General features: G+C 41.1%; 1 protein-coding gene across 1 annotated transcript in view; it reads left to right on the forward strand.

Moving 5' to 3' along the window:
• Positions 1-216: 216 nt before the first annotated feature.
• Positions 217-12,329, forward strand: part of ASCC3 (activating signal cointegrator 1 complex subunit 3) — a 254,014-nt gene continuing 241,901 nt past the window's right edge. Inside the window, exon 1 of the mRNA XM_085217585.1 lies at positions 217-537. The gene's annotated coding sequence lies outside the window, so the exon portion shown is untranslated. The remainder of the gene's footprint in view (positions 538-12,329) is intronic.

Here is a 12,329-nt window from a genome sequence, read left to right on the forward strand (position 1 = left end):
TAGAGCTATATAGGTGAAAGCAGCTCAGTGATCTTAGACGAGTGCTTTTATACTTGCAAATGGACACTCAAACACTTTATGTAGAGAATTTTTTTCCTTCAGTTCGGTTTCGGCCTAAAACTACCTCAAGCTCCTCGTTCTCTTCCCCCTCTGTGCACTCTCTAGCTTCACTGTGGTGCCGTTGGCCCCTTCCACCACAAGGACACAGCAGAGAGGATAAGGCGGGAGGCGGCCTGAGCGTAGCGCACACACTGTTCTAAAGTGGGGCTGGGGAGCAGGAAGCGCGGAGTGACAGCACTCAGCGAGCACACAGGGGAAGAGCCATAGAAACACTCATCGGGGTGAGTAACGAGGTACTGAATAAGCTGTACTGGGAGCGTGGCCACGGGAAAAGGATCAGCAGGAAACCGCCCAAAAAAACCGACCGGGCCGCCAGAACACGACCACGCAGTGCATCCTTCTCGCCCCGCCTGCTCGCTTTACGGCAGTGTCGCGCCTCGTCGGCTCTTTGCGGCAGCGGAACCGGCAAGCCGGAAGGCAAGTGCGCGACCGGGCGCGGGCGGGGGTCGGGAGGATGAGTGGGGAGGGCTGCAGCTGCGGCATGGTCCCTCGGTCTTGGCCTCGGCCGGAGCTGGTCTCGCCACGGTGGCCGAGTTTTCTCTCCTTCCGCGATGTTAACGGCGGGGCCAGCCCTTGTCCTTCCCTGTGGCCCTTCCGGCCGGGCGCCGTGCGGTGGGGCTCTCCACGAGGGGTGGGCGTGGGGCTCCAGGCCTGGCGTCGTCGGGCTGCTGGCCCTGCCTGCTCTCGGCAAGGGGGTGTTGGGGCGTGAGCTGCTCTGCTGCGAGCAGAGAATAAACTCTGATCTCTTCCCTTCCCTGTTCTGGTTTGCTTAGTGAAGCAGGAGTAAGGCTTGCTGCCAAAGGGGAAATGGCACTGGTGTTGGATGGATCTGAATGCTTTCAGTACTTGTTATTGGTATTAATAAACTCAGCAGTAATAAACGAATTAAAAAAAGAAAAAGGTTTTTTTTTAACCCAAAAAACAGAAAACAACTGTGATCTTAGGGAGTGTTTTCAGGTAGTTTGATTCGTTGTGTCTCTAGTGCTGTGCAGGTTACCATTCGCGTACTTCAGGAGAGTACACTGTGTTGGCATTCAAACAATATTTAGAGCTTTTATAAGTCCTGAATCTTTAATTTAGTTGTTTTTAAAATACTGACATTTGTAGTGACCCCTTTCAAGGCCTTTTAAAGGACTGTGAAATCGAACTATTGAAGTAGAACCAACAATCTTCTGCAGAGTTCTGAACATTCCCATCACACTCTGTTTTACTTTTTCATTACTTTTTCTTTTGGAGTCAAAGCTGAGTCAGCCGTAGTCTGGAGTTCTTAGTGCAGCTGAAAAACTTAGGAGTTCCAGAGAAGAGATCAGAACGCTTACCAACATGGTAGGTTGCAGTTATGTATTTTTAGGGAAAAAAATGATCAAGCTAACCAGCCAGTAGTTTAGATGCAAACTGGCTTTGATCAGAAGACCACATTGTGTCAGTGAGTTTCTGCTTTTTGGCAGGCCATGTAACAAAATAATTTCCTTTGCATTGGAGTTGTTTCTGGCAATGACAGAATTTACACTATCCAAGATCTAGATGTGTAGATATATGGAGGAACTCCTTCCCATTCGTATAGTAATACTGACAGAATCCCTTCATTGCTTTGTCATTGTTTAAATTAGTTTACTTATTAAACTTTTTTTTTTTTTTTTTTTTTTTTTCCTCTGATAGCTAGCTTAGCTTTTGGAGGAGATCAGATCACTTTGATATGCTTTTCCATTGATTCAGAAAGAAAGTAATTTAAGTGTCAAATGACAGTTCTGTCAGTCCTGTATTTATGGAGGCTTTTTTTGAAGCTAAACCTAAAGCAGTACTTATGTAACTTACCTGTTTTTAAAGTAAAAAAGGGTCTGCACCCTGCTTATTTTCACTGTTTTATTTTCTTGTTTCTTCCTTTTTGTAGCTGCTCCTACCAGTAACATAAACAACCTGCTTGTGCTGAATCTTTCCTGTGAGGTTATGTCTTCTAGGTGGGTGGGTTTTTGTTATCCTCCACTGCACCTTTGTACACTGATGTGTCTTTCTAAAACTGGATGCATAATAAAGACAACAGTAGAGTCACTTGATATTGACCAGTGGAAGGAATTTTCTTCCAGTTGACTTTTTTTAGTAACAGTTAATGAAGTTGATATTGGACACTTTCTAGTCTACATGATTTTTATTAAATTATGCTTTGATGCCTAAAGAAAGAAGAAAAAACAAACCCTGCTCTGTAATTTGGACATACTAATTAACAAATGTTGGTAAAAGTTTGTTAGAAAAGTGATAGATGGAATTTGAGCTAAGAGAAGGAAATAATGGCTGAGCAATTAATTTAAGAGATGTGAGGCACCTTAATCTCAAATTGTAATCCTTAGAATCCTTGTTACCATCTGATTCCAAAGCTCTGTTTTTACACAAAATATTTGTCTTGCCTGGAGTTGTCTCTTCTAGTGGCAAATAGCAGGTGTTTGTGATATGTTCTGAAACCAGACCAACCAACTAAAAAAACCCAACCAACAACAAAGAAGCATACAGTGATGCTTTTGCTTTCCTACTGTCTTTTAGCACTCAGTGATTTAAATAAGTGATGAGCTGCCTTTAAGCTGTTGTGTTCAATAGCTACCAAGTTAGCTGACTTCATCTAATCCATCTAATCTTTTCTTGAGCATGCTTGAACTTTTAGTCTTTTTGACATCTTGTGACAACGAATTCCCAGATTTAATTATGTTCTCCATAAGAAAGGCATTCCATCTGACACTGTTTTCAGTGTAGCATTCAATTTTATAATGTATCTCCTAATTTCAACATTTATGTAAAAGTATATATATATATTCTTACAATAGCCAGTCATTCTGTATTTACTCATTCTCTTTTTGAATGCCTTATCACCCCACAGAAATTAACAATTTAATGTTTCTTGAAGTACAAGTCCTTACAGGGATCTATCACTGGAGCATTCTTCATGCTAATCTGTCCTTGACTAGTTGGATCTCCTTTGCACAAAGCATTGCTAATGGATACTTGTACTGGCTCTGGCTGGACTAAGGTTTACTTCTATCATAGCCATATCAGTTTGTGGTTAAAAACAGTGTCAGTAGCGCACCACTGTTTTGGCTATTGCTCAGCAGTGCATCAAGGCTTCCTTTTTCCCCACTCTGCCTGCCTAGAGAATAGGCTGTGAGAGGGCAGGAAGTCAGGTGCTGTAGTGACATGTTCAGTGTAAAAACTGAGGTTAAGGAGTTGGTTTCTAAGGTGTCCTAGTTTGGAGGCTGGAAAGGAAATAGTCTGCCTATGGAATGTGATGAGAGATTTCCTGTTGCTGTTGTATGTGCTCTGTCTGTTAAAATGTCTATATCTCTTCTTTTTTCATGAGTTTTCTAGTTTTTGTTCTTTTCCCATCATCCTACTGGTGTGAGGACTGAGCGAGTGGCTGTGTGGATGCTTGGCTGCTGGCTCTGGCAACACAGCACAACATTTAATTCAGATGCTTAAAAATGTGACTCAGGGAAGAAGTGGCTTTCTCTCGTTCTGTGGTAACAATGCTTACTATGATGGGAAAGATTTCTGTGCTGCCTATTCCTTAAGGTTATTCTAACTGCATGACATAGTCTGTTCCCCTTGAAGTTCTATATAACAACTGCAAGACAGGGAGAAAATAGAGGAAAGATAAGACGACTGGTGGATTGGGATAATGGCAGTTTAATAGGGAAAGCAAAGGCTGTATGTCCAAACAAAGCAAAACGAAATTAATTCACTGCTTCCTATTATCAGGCAACTGCTTGACACTAGGGAAAGCAGGGTCTTCATATGAGATAAAGACATGATTCGAGACAGCCAGCGTGGCTTCACCAAGGACAGATCGTGCCTGACCAGTCTGGTGGCCTTCGATGATGGAGTGATGGCTTCAGTGGATGGTGAAAGGGGGTGGATGTCATCTGCTTGGGCTTCTGCAAGGCCTTTAATGTGGTCTCTCACAACGTCCTTCTCTCTAAACTGAAGAGGTGTGGATTTGAAGGATGGACGGTTCAATGGATTAGGAATTGGCTGGCTGGACGCAGTCAAAGGGTTGTAATCAATGGTTCTGTGTCAGGGTGGAGGCCGGTCAGAAGCGATGTCCCTCAGGAGTCGGTCTTGGGACTGGTGCTCTTCAACATCTTCATCAGTGACACAGACGATGGCATCGAGTGCACCCTCAGCAAGTTTGCAGGTGACACCAAGCTGAGCGGTACAGTTGAGACACTGGAAGGAAGGGAAGCCATCCAGAGGGACCTGGATGGAGAAGTGGGCCCATGAAAACCTAATGAGGTTCAATAAAGCCAAGTGCAGGGTGCTGCACTTGGGTCAGGGCAGTCCCAGGTATTTATACAAACTGGAGGAAGATCTCCTTGAGAGCAGCCCTGCAGAGAAGGCCTTGAGGATCCTGGTGGATGAGAAGCTGGACATGAGCCAGCAGTGTGTGCTTGCAGCCCAGAAGGCCAGCTGTGTTCTGGGCTGCATTAAAAAAGGGGTGACCAGCAGGGAGAGGGAGGTGATTGTCCCCATCTACTCAGCTCTTGTGAGGCCCCATCTGGAGTACTGCATCCAGGCTTGGGGCCCCCAGCAGGAAGGAGCTCTTGGAGCAGGTCCAGAGGAGGGCCACTAAGATGATCAGAGGGCTGGAGCACCTGTCCTATGAGAAAAGATTGAGGGCTCTGAGCTTGTTTAGCTTGGAGAAGAGGAGACTCCGGGGAGACCTCATTGTTGCCTTCCAGTACTTGAAGGAAGCATGTAAACAGGAGGGGGAACGGCCATTTACGAGGCTGGATAGCAATAGGACAAGGGGGAGTGATTTTTAACTAAGATAGGGGAGGTTTAGGTTAAATATTGGGAGGAAGTTTTTCACACAGAGGGTGGTGACACATTGGAACAGGTTGCCCAAGGAGGCAACCTGTGGATGTCCCATCTCTGGAGACATTCAAGGCCAGGCTGGATCTGGCCTTCGACAGCCTGGTCTAGTGGTTGGCGACCCTGCACATAGCAGGGGGGTGAAACTCGATCATTGTGGTCCTTTTCAGCTCAGCCCATTTTATGATTCTATAAGACAAATGCTGTAACCGTGAATGGCCCTTCCCTATTCCCTGGGTTTTTATTGGTGAGCATGACATCACATGATGTGGGTTGTCCCTTTGGTCAGTTTGGGTCAGCTGTCCTGGCTGTGTCCCCTCCTAAACTTGCTGGGAAGATGAGGCTTGGTGCTGTGCAAACACTGTGCCACAGTACCAAAGTACTGGTGTGTTGCCATTACTGTTTTAGCCATGAATGCAAGCACAGCAGCACATGCCACATAGGCTACAGTGAACACTTATCTCCACTCCAGCCAGATCACGGACTTTACTGTGAAGCTCTAATGGAGGATTGTATAAGAAAGGGGAAAGAATTGCATGGGAGGGATGTAAAATATTGCTGGTGACTTAGGAAGAGATAAGACACAGTGAAGATAATACCTGACAGTGAGTTGAGTGTGTTAAAAGGATCATGGCCAGGAGGTCAAGGGAGGTGATCCTCCTCCTCTTCTCTGCCCTGGTCAGGTCTCACCTGGAGTACTGTGTCCTGTTCTGGGCTCTCTGATACAAAAAAGACAGGGATCTCCTGGAGAGAGTCCAGCAGAGGGCCACAAAGATGATAAAGGCCCTGGAGCATCTTCCCTGTTAGGAACAGCTAGGCAACCTGTTTCTGGTCAGCCTCGAGAAAAGAAGACTCAGAGGGGATCTGAATAATGTTTATGAGTATCTTAAGTGTGAGAGACAAAAGTACATGGCCAACTTCCTTTCAGTGGTCTGTGGGGACAGGACCAGGGAAAATAGCCATAACTGGAGCATAGGAAGTTCCACGCAAATTTGTGAAGAATCTTCTTCACAGTAAGAGTGACAGAGCACTGGAACAGGCTGCCCAGGGAGGTCAGGGATTCACCTTCTCAGGAGACATTCAAGACCTGCCCAGAGGCCTATCTGTGCAGCCTGCTACAGGGGGGCTGCTTTGCAGGGGGCTGGACTTGATAATCTCTGGAAGTCCCTTTTAGTCCCTGCAATTCTGTGTTTCTGTGAGTACAAACTTAGTGATGCCTGGTCCTAATATTTTGAATGTATATGGCTCTGAAATGTTAAAATGAAGAACTTACTCTTCTCTACATATTATCACCTTTGCTAAATATCGCATGCAAAAACCTACTCAACCCACTGACAGGCATCTGGCAGTGCCCAAGTGAAAACTCCTTGCTTCTCTATGTTCCTCTGAAGTACGAATTCTGTCATTTACTTGTTAAAATGGCATGTTTTGTTTATAAGGAGTCTTCAAAAGTCAATTCCTTAAATCTGAACATGGTTTGTATATCTGACATGCTAAATATTAATGAAACTTCTAATTATAAATAGGAGAATCTTGACTAATGTGGTTATTTCTTAGCTTAAGCTACAACTTGTCTAAAACATTGAGAAATTTTATGTACATTCTAACAGAACATGGCTACATGTGACCCTTTCAAAATGTTACAGTTGGAAACAGATCTGCTCTAGCTTTATCATGTTTCTAAAGACATAATGGAGTTATTTTCCTCTCACTGTAGCAGACAGGAATAATAATGCTATGGTTTTTGTCCCCCTCCTCTTTCTTTTCTCATGAAAGAAGCATTTCTGATGTTTGTAAGAATTGTGAAAAAATAGTAGTTTGGTCTTGCCACTGTAGGAAACTATACAGGTGTCTTTCTCAAAGTATCTTGCCACGTGTATTGCCAACTCTACAGGCAGTCAGCCCAGAAGGAGTTGTCAGCAGCTTTAGATTTGATTTTAGTTTGCAAGCACTGCAGTATTACATGATTGTAGTATTTCTTTTTTTGTTTTGTCCTTTAAGTTCTTATTTTTAATTGTAATAATAAAAAAAATTCACATAGAAAGCTATCATTTGCTGATCATTAAATACCTGAAGTGCTGTTTGAAGTCCCCCCTCAGTATGTGAGCTCTTGGAGAAGACGGACTCTTTCAATTAGAAGTTGCTGGGAGCTGTGTCTGGCAGCTGGGTACATTGATTAAATAAGTAGAAGTAGTAGACTTTAGGAGGAATATTGAAAGGTTGAGGGATACCATACCACTTAAATCTACTCACCCTTGGAAAAAAATTACATAATGAATGTACTGATGTAGGATTTAAACACAGCAGCTTAGTGAGTAACATTCAGGGGACGCATATCAGGTCTGTGACATTTAGGTTGGGTATTCTGAGCATATTCAGAGTTGGAACAGTTGTAGCAGTGAACTGGATAGAATCCACAGTTTTCGGCTCGCAATTGCTGTGTAACTGTAGGAAGATATTTACTCTATCTTTGCAATGAAGTGTGCTTGTGTCCCAGAGGCAGTTTTGATGTTGAGAAGCTTGCCCTTTGCAAATAATCAGTCTTAGGGGTATGGTTACTGAAGTTAACATCTAAGAGAGTTTTCCTGAAACTCTGTCATAACTTTCTGTCTCCTCTTCTACTCAAAAACTGAGACAAGTAGAAAAAGAATGATTTAAACATTATTAAATATGGCAAACAAATTACACAGTATTACTTGCACTATTTTATTGAAATTGATGCTTTTGCATGGACAATTGGTTATCATTATTTACATGTAACGGCTCACTTTTTTCATATTTCTGTATTCTCAATTACAACTATCGATAAAAATCATGATTATCACAAAAGATGCTGGAAATAGAATGAACATATTTGTGGTTTATAGTTCTTGGAAGTTTTCATTTAGTGATAACTGAAATTGATCTGCTACATGACAATTTTTTTTTTGTTTGGTTGAACTTAGAAATACTGTAGAATGTGCAACTTCTTCAAAGTGTTCTAAAAATCTGCATATTTCACTTTTGAAAAATAATTGTGTAGTTTACTTTAAAGTACTTGAAGATTTTGTCTTATTTCAGATTGCCAGCATTACCCATATTACTACCAATTTTATTGATGAAATTGCTGAACATGAAAAAAGATTTAATATTCACTGTAAATGAGAAGCTTTGCTCCAGTGCTTTCATAGAACAATTGTTCTTGAAGATTAAATGTGCATCTTGGTCTTGGCTGTGCTGTGCTTGTTGTACAACTGCTGTGAGTTGTCTGCTAGGTGTAGTGATTTTATTAACCATAACTAATTACTGCAGAAGTGCTCGACAAGAACTCATGATATATGCTAAGACAGTTAATTCAAAATTGACATTCTGTCTTTCCAAGTGATGTGAACTCTTCCAATGGCTTTTCTATGAAAATAGAGTTCATTTTACACCATACTGAATATAGCATGAATTTTGTGATCCATTTTGTTAAAGCTAATGATATGAGCCTCTTACAAGTCATTGCAGTTATTAGACATCTTTTTTTGATGATGAATTCAACAATGTATAAAATAGAAGTGCCATAAAGACCAGAAACAGAATTGTTTAACCAACTCGTTCATAATGACTTTGGTGGTTCCAAGGCTGCTCTGAAAGTTATGCCTCCTAATTTCTTTTGTTGGTTCACAGTGTCAGAGGCAGATACTGGTGTGGCAGTAGAGGTTGAATTTTCCCACCTATATTCCATTACCTTTTGTTGCCATGTGACACTTGGTAGCAGAAGGGCAATCTGACAAAATGGTTTCTGGCGTGGAGGTGTGTATTAAGAATTCCTCCAAAAAAAAAAAAAAACAAAAAAAAAAACCTGTGTCCACTGACATTTATCAATACTTACTAAATGTATGTGGAGATCAAACAGTGGGTGTGAGCACAGTGAGGCAATGGGTAATGTGTTTCAGCAGTGGTGACAGCAACAGTGGGTCACCTCCCTGGTGCAGATTTTGAGAAGTGCGGCATGTAGACTCTTGTTGATTGCTGGCAAAAATGCATAGCTAATGGGGGTGACTGTTGAAAAATAGTGTTTAGTAGCTGAAAATTTGCTCCATTGTGTAGTCTTGTTGTGCTCTTTGTATCTGTTGTAGTTTCCTTGGAAATAAGTTGGAAGCATTACTTTTGGAGCAACTCTTTCACTGAGTTTCAGCTTCAGAAGATACTCCTCCATGGTTAACTTGATTTTTTCATTCATTGTCTTGTCAAATGAATCTCAAAAATGTATTTTTCATGTCTGTAAGAGTTTCAACACTGATGTAGTTGGACTTGCCTACATAAGCAGAACAATTCCAATTCATTTTTTGTCTATCCAGTCAGTTTATAAAAATTACAAGTGATACTGTACATACATATGCAAAACATGAGTTCTCCTATATTTGTGCAGGGATGCATTAGCTATGTGGCCTCTCAGTTTCTGTGTCTGAGAAAAAGATCAGTGCCTCATGGACACCTACATTAGATGTCTTATATTTTGTCTCATAGGAACGTAGCTTTCTTAAAACTTAATGCAACTAGTGGGTGGTTATATAGCTCTTTAAAACTTTTTTCCATGTTTTTCCATAATGCTTTCCCATAATGTTTTGATTTTAGCTTTAACCTGTTTCAGAAACTTTCTCCAAGCTGTATTTGGAATCTTACAGGTTAAGTAAATGTGCAGTAAGGGAGCAATCGGACTCATACCATCTCTTTGCATTGTAAGTTGAATAATAGTGTACAGGCACTCTTGGGGATTGCTGTCTTGGTCTTTTGTATTATTTTACTGAAATTCTTTTTAAATGCTGAAAAATTTATATATATACTTTTCTCAGAGGGAAAGCTTTGTACTTCCTTCAAAAATATTTGGAGGAGATGCTCTCACTTTAAAATCATGCAGTTCCAACCTTGAGGTCTATTGAAAATGTGCTTTGAAGGAGATCAGAGTTATGAGGGATAATAGTGGCATTGAGTGAGTAATAAACTGCCAGTTACTTTGAACTGGACTGTAATGTAGTATTTAGGGCATTTGTTTAATTGTTGATAAATTTGGTAAGTGATTCAGGTGCTTAAACACACAGCTGTTGTCATTTTAAGAACTTTGTGTAACCATGTGTCCAGCTGCTCTCTCTGAGTGTGTGGAGGTTTCATGAGTCACACTGACTCAGGGAAATACGATTGATATGGAAAAGTGTCTCAAATGCCGTCGGCGCTATGCTTAGGGACTAAATCCCACCCAGATGCCTGTCATAAGCAAACCTTGAATCTTCAGGATGGTTCAGGCACAGATCTTCAAAAATGATTTCACACCGCCTGGAAGAATGTTGGTGGATGTGTCTTTAAGTGCCCTAAAAGAAGTGGGAGTTAGGCTTTGCATGGTACTTCTCTGTAAATACTTGTAGTGTCTGCTTATATGTGCATTGTAAACAGAAATGCAGTAGGCATGTGAGGTACTGTAAAGAGAACTTATGGAGTGTGTACCTCCAGTTATGTTTTATGGGCCAGTATTGGAAACCGGTGGTTTCTAGTATTTGTGTATGTCTAGGCACAGTTGCGTGTTATCCTTGAGAGACACAGGTGAGTGCACAGCGAAGTTTATCCTATTCTGGGTAATCCTTGTGTTAATCCGCCTTGTTTGCATAAAGGTATTCACTCACATTTATATAGATAGTATTTAACAAATCTTTCTGGAAAGGATGGATTGTGATAACTTTTACCTCTTTCATAATTTTGTTCTACTTAGATCTTCTTGTACAGTGCTGCTAGCTATACCTTCGTAAGAACATTTTCTAATATAATTACTTTCTGTTTCTTACTTTTCTTTTTGGGAAAATTGGAGAATTTTGTGATATTTGGGTGCATCCATTCCCTCCCTTTATCTAATGTTAGGTCACTTCATCCTCCCAGATCTATTTCAGCAATGTTTTGAAGTGAGATATTAGAACACTTTTTGATATTCTGGAAGTGCTAATGTGTGTACCTATAAGCCCTTCTGATGGGAGGAAGGGAGGGGTGGATGGCACAAAGAGTCACTATTTTACTTCTTCGTTGTGCTGAAGCATTTATTCCAGTTTTGATACTGACTGAGATCAATGCCATGTACCAAGTAGCCTCTGAGCCTGCCTGGACACACACATCTTTATCTTGATGTCTCCCCTTCAAAGATGGAACAGGTTTTTGGTCCATCTTTGTTTGGAGTGGAGATCAGCAATGTGCAATCCAGACATCTCAAAAGAATTCCAATGTGATGTCTGAGCCTGTTGCAGAAAATGAGATGTCTGAAAGTAAACAGAGTATACAATTATTAGGATAGCTTATGAAGGTACAAAATACAAACTGGAAAATATTGTTAACTAGTACTATAGCTAACTACCTTGCATTAGCCTGCCATTTTTGATTAATATTTCAGGCTCTATTAAACCTTTATTATCTGTAACTGCCAACCTTATTGTTAGGTGCTGTATTTGGACTGTTTGCAACAAAAATGCTTGAGTAAGAAGTTTAAGTGAATTTAAGATGTGGAGCTTTTGGAGAGGGTCCAGAGGAGGGCCACAAAGATGGTCAGAGAGCTAGAGAACCTCTCCTGGTGTGAAGATAAGCTGAAGGAACTGACCTTGTTCAGCCTGGAAAAGAGAAGGCTGCAGGGAGACCTGATTGCGACCTTCCAGTGTTTAAAGAAAGTTTATAAACATGAGGGAAATCAACTTTCTACAAGGGTAGGTAGAGTGTGATAGGACATGAGGGAACGGTTTTAAACTAAAGGGATATTTAGATTAGATGTCGGGGGAAGATTTTTACTGAGAGAGTGGTGAGGTGCTGGAATAGGTTGCGCAGAGATGTTGTAGATGCCTTACTCCTGGGGCTGTTAAAGGCCAGGTTGGATGGGGCCATGGGCATTCTAATCAGATACTTCACCTAGCGTCTGGCAACCCTGCCTGTGGTAGGAGGGTTGGAATTTTCTGTTCCTTCAGATTCCTTCCATCCCAAGTCATTCTCTGATTCTGTGATAATGCAAGTGTCCTCACTGTTTTAAAATAGCTTTTTTTCAGCTGTCATTTGTCTTTTTAGCTTCTTTTTCATTAGAATTAATTATTCCACTATGATAAGTGAGAGTGAAATGCTGTTTTATCCATGTACTGTTTGGTCCATAACAAACCCATTAATAGCTGATATCTAAAGTCTTTTTTTATTACTTTAGTAACTGGTAGTAATTTTTTCTAGTTTTCTAAATGAAAAATTTACACAGACAGCAAGGAATTTTCTCATAATTTAAATTTATAGGCAGCCAAAATCTGGTAAAAAATCTTAACATTCCTTAAATAGTTTAAACATGGTAACTGCTGTAAGTTTTTAAGGGATGTACCAAGCCC

The sequence above is a fragment of the Meleagris gallopavo genome, chromosome 2 (genome assembly GCF_905368555.1).
Source record: "Meleagris gallopavo chromosome 2, MGAL_WU_HG_1.1, whole genome shotgun sequence".
Lineage (NCBI taxonomy): Eukaryota > Metazoa > Chordata > Aves > Galliformes > Phasianidae > Meleagris > Meleagris gallopavo.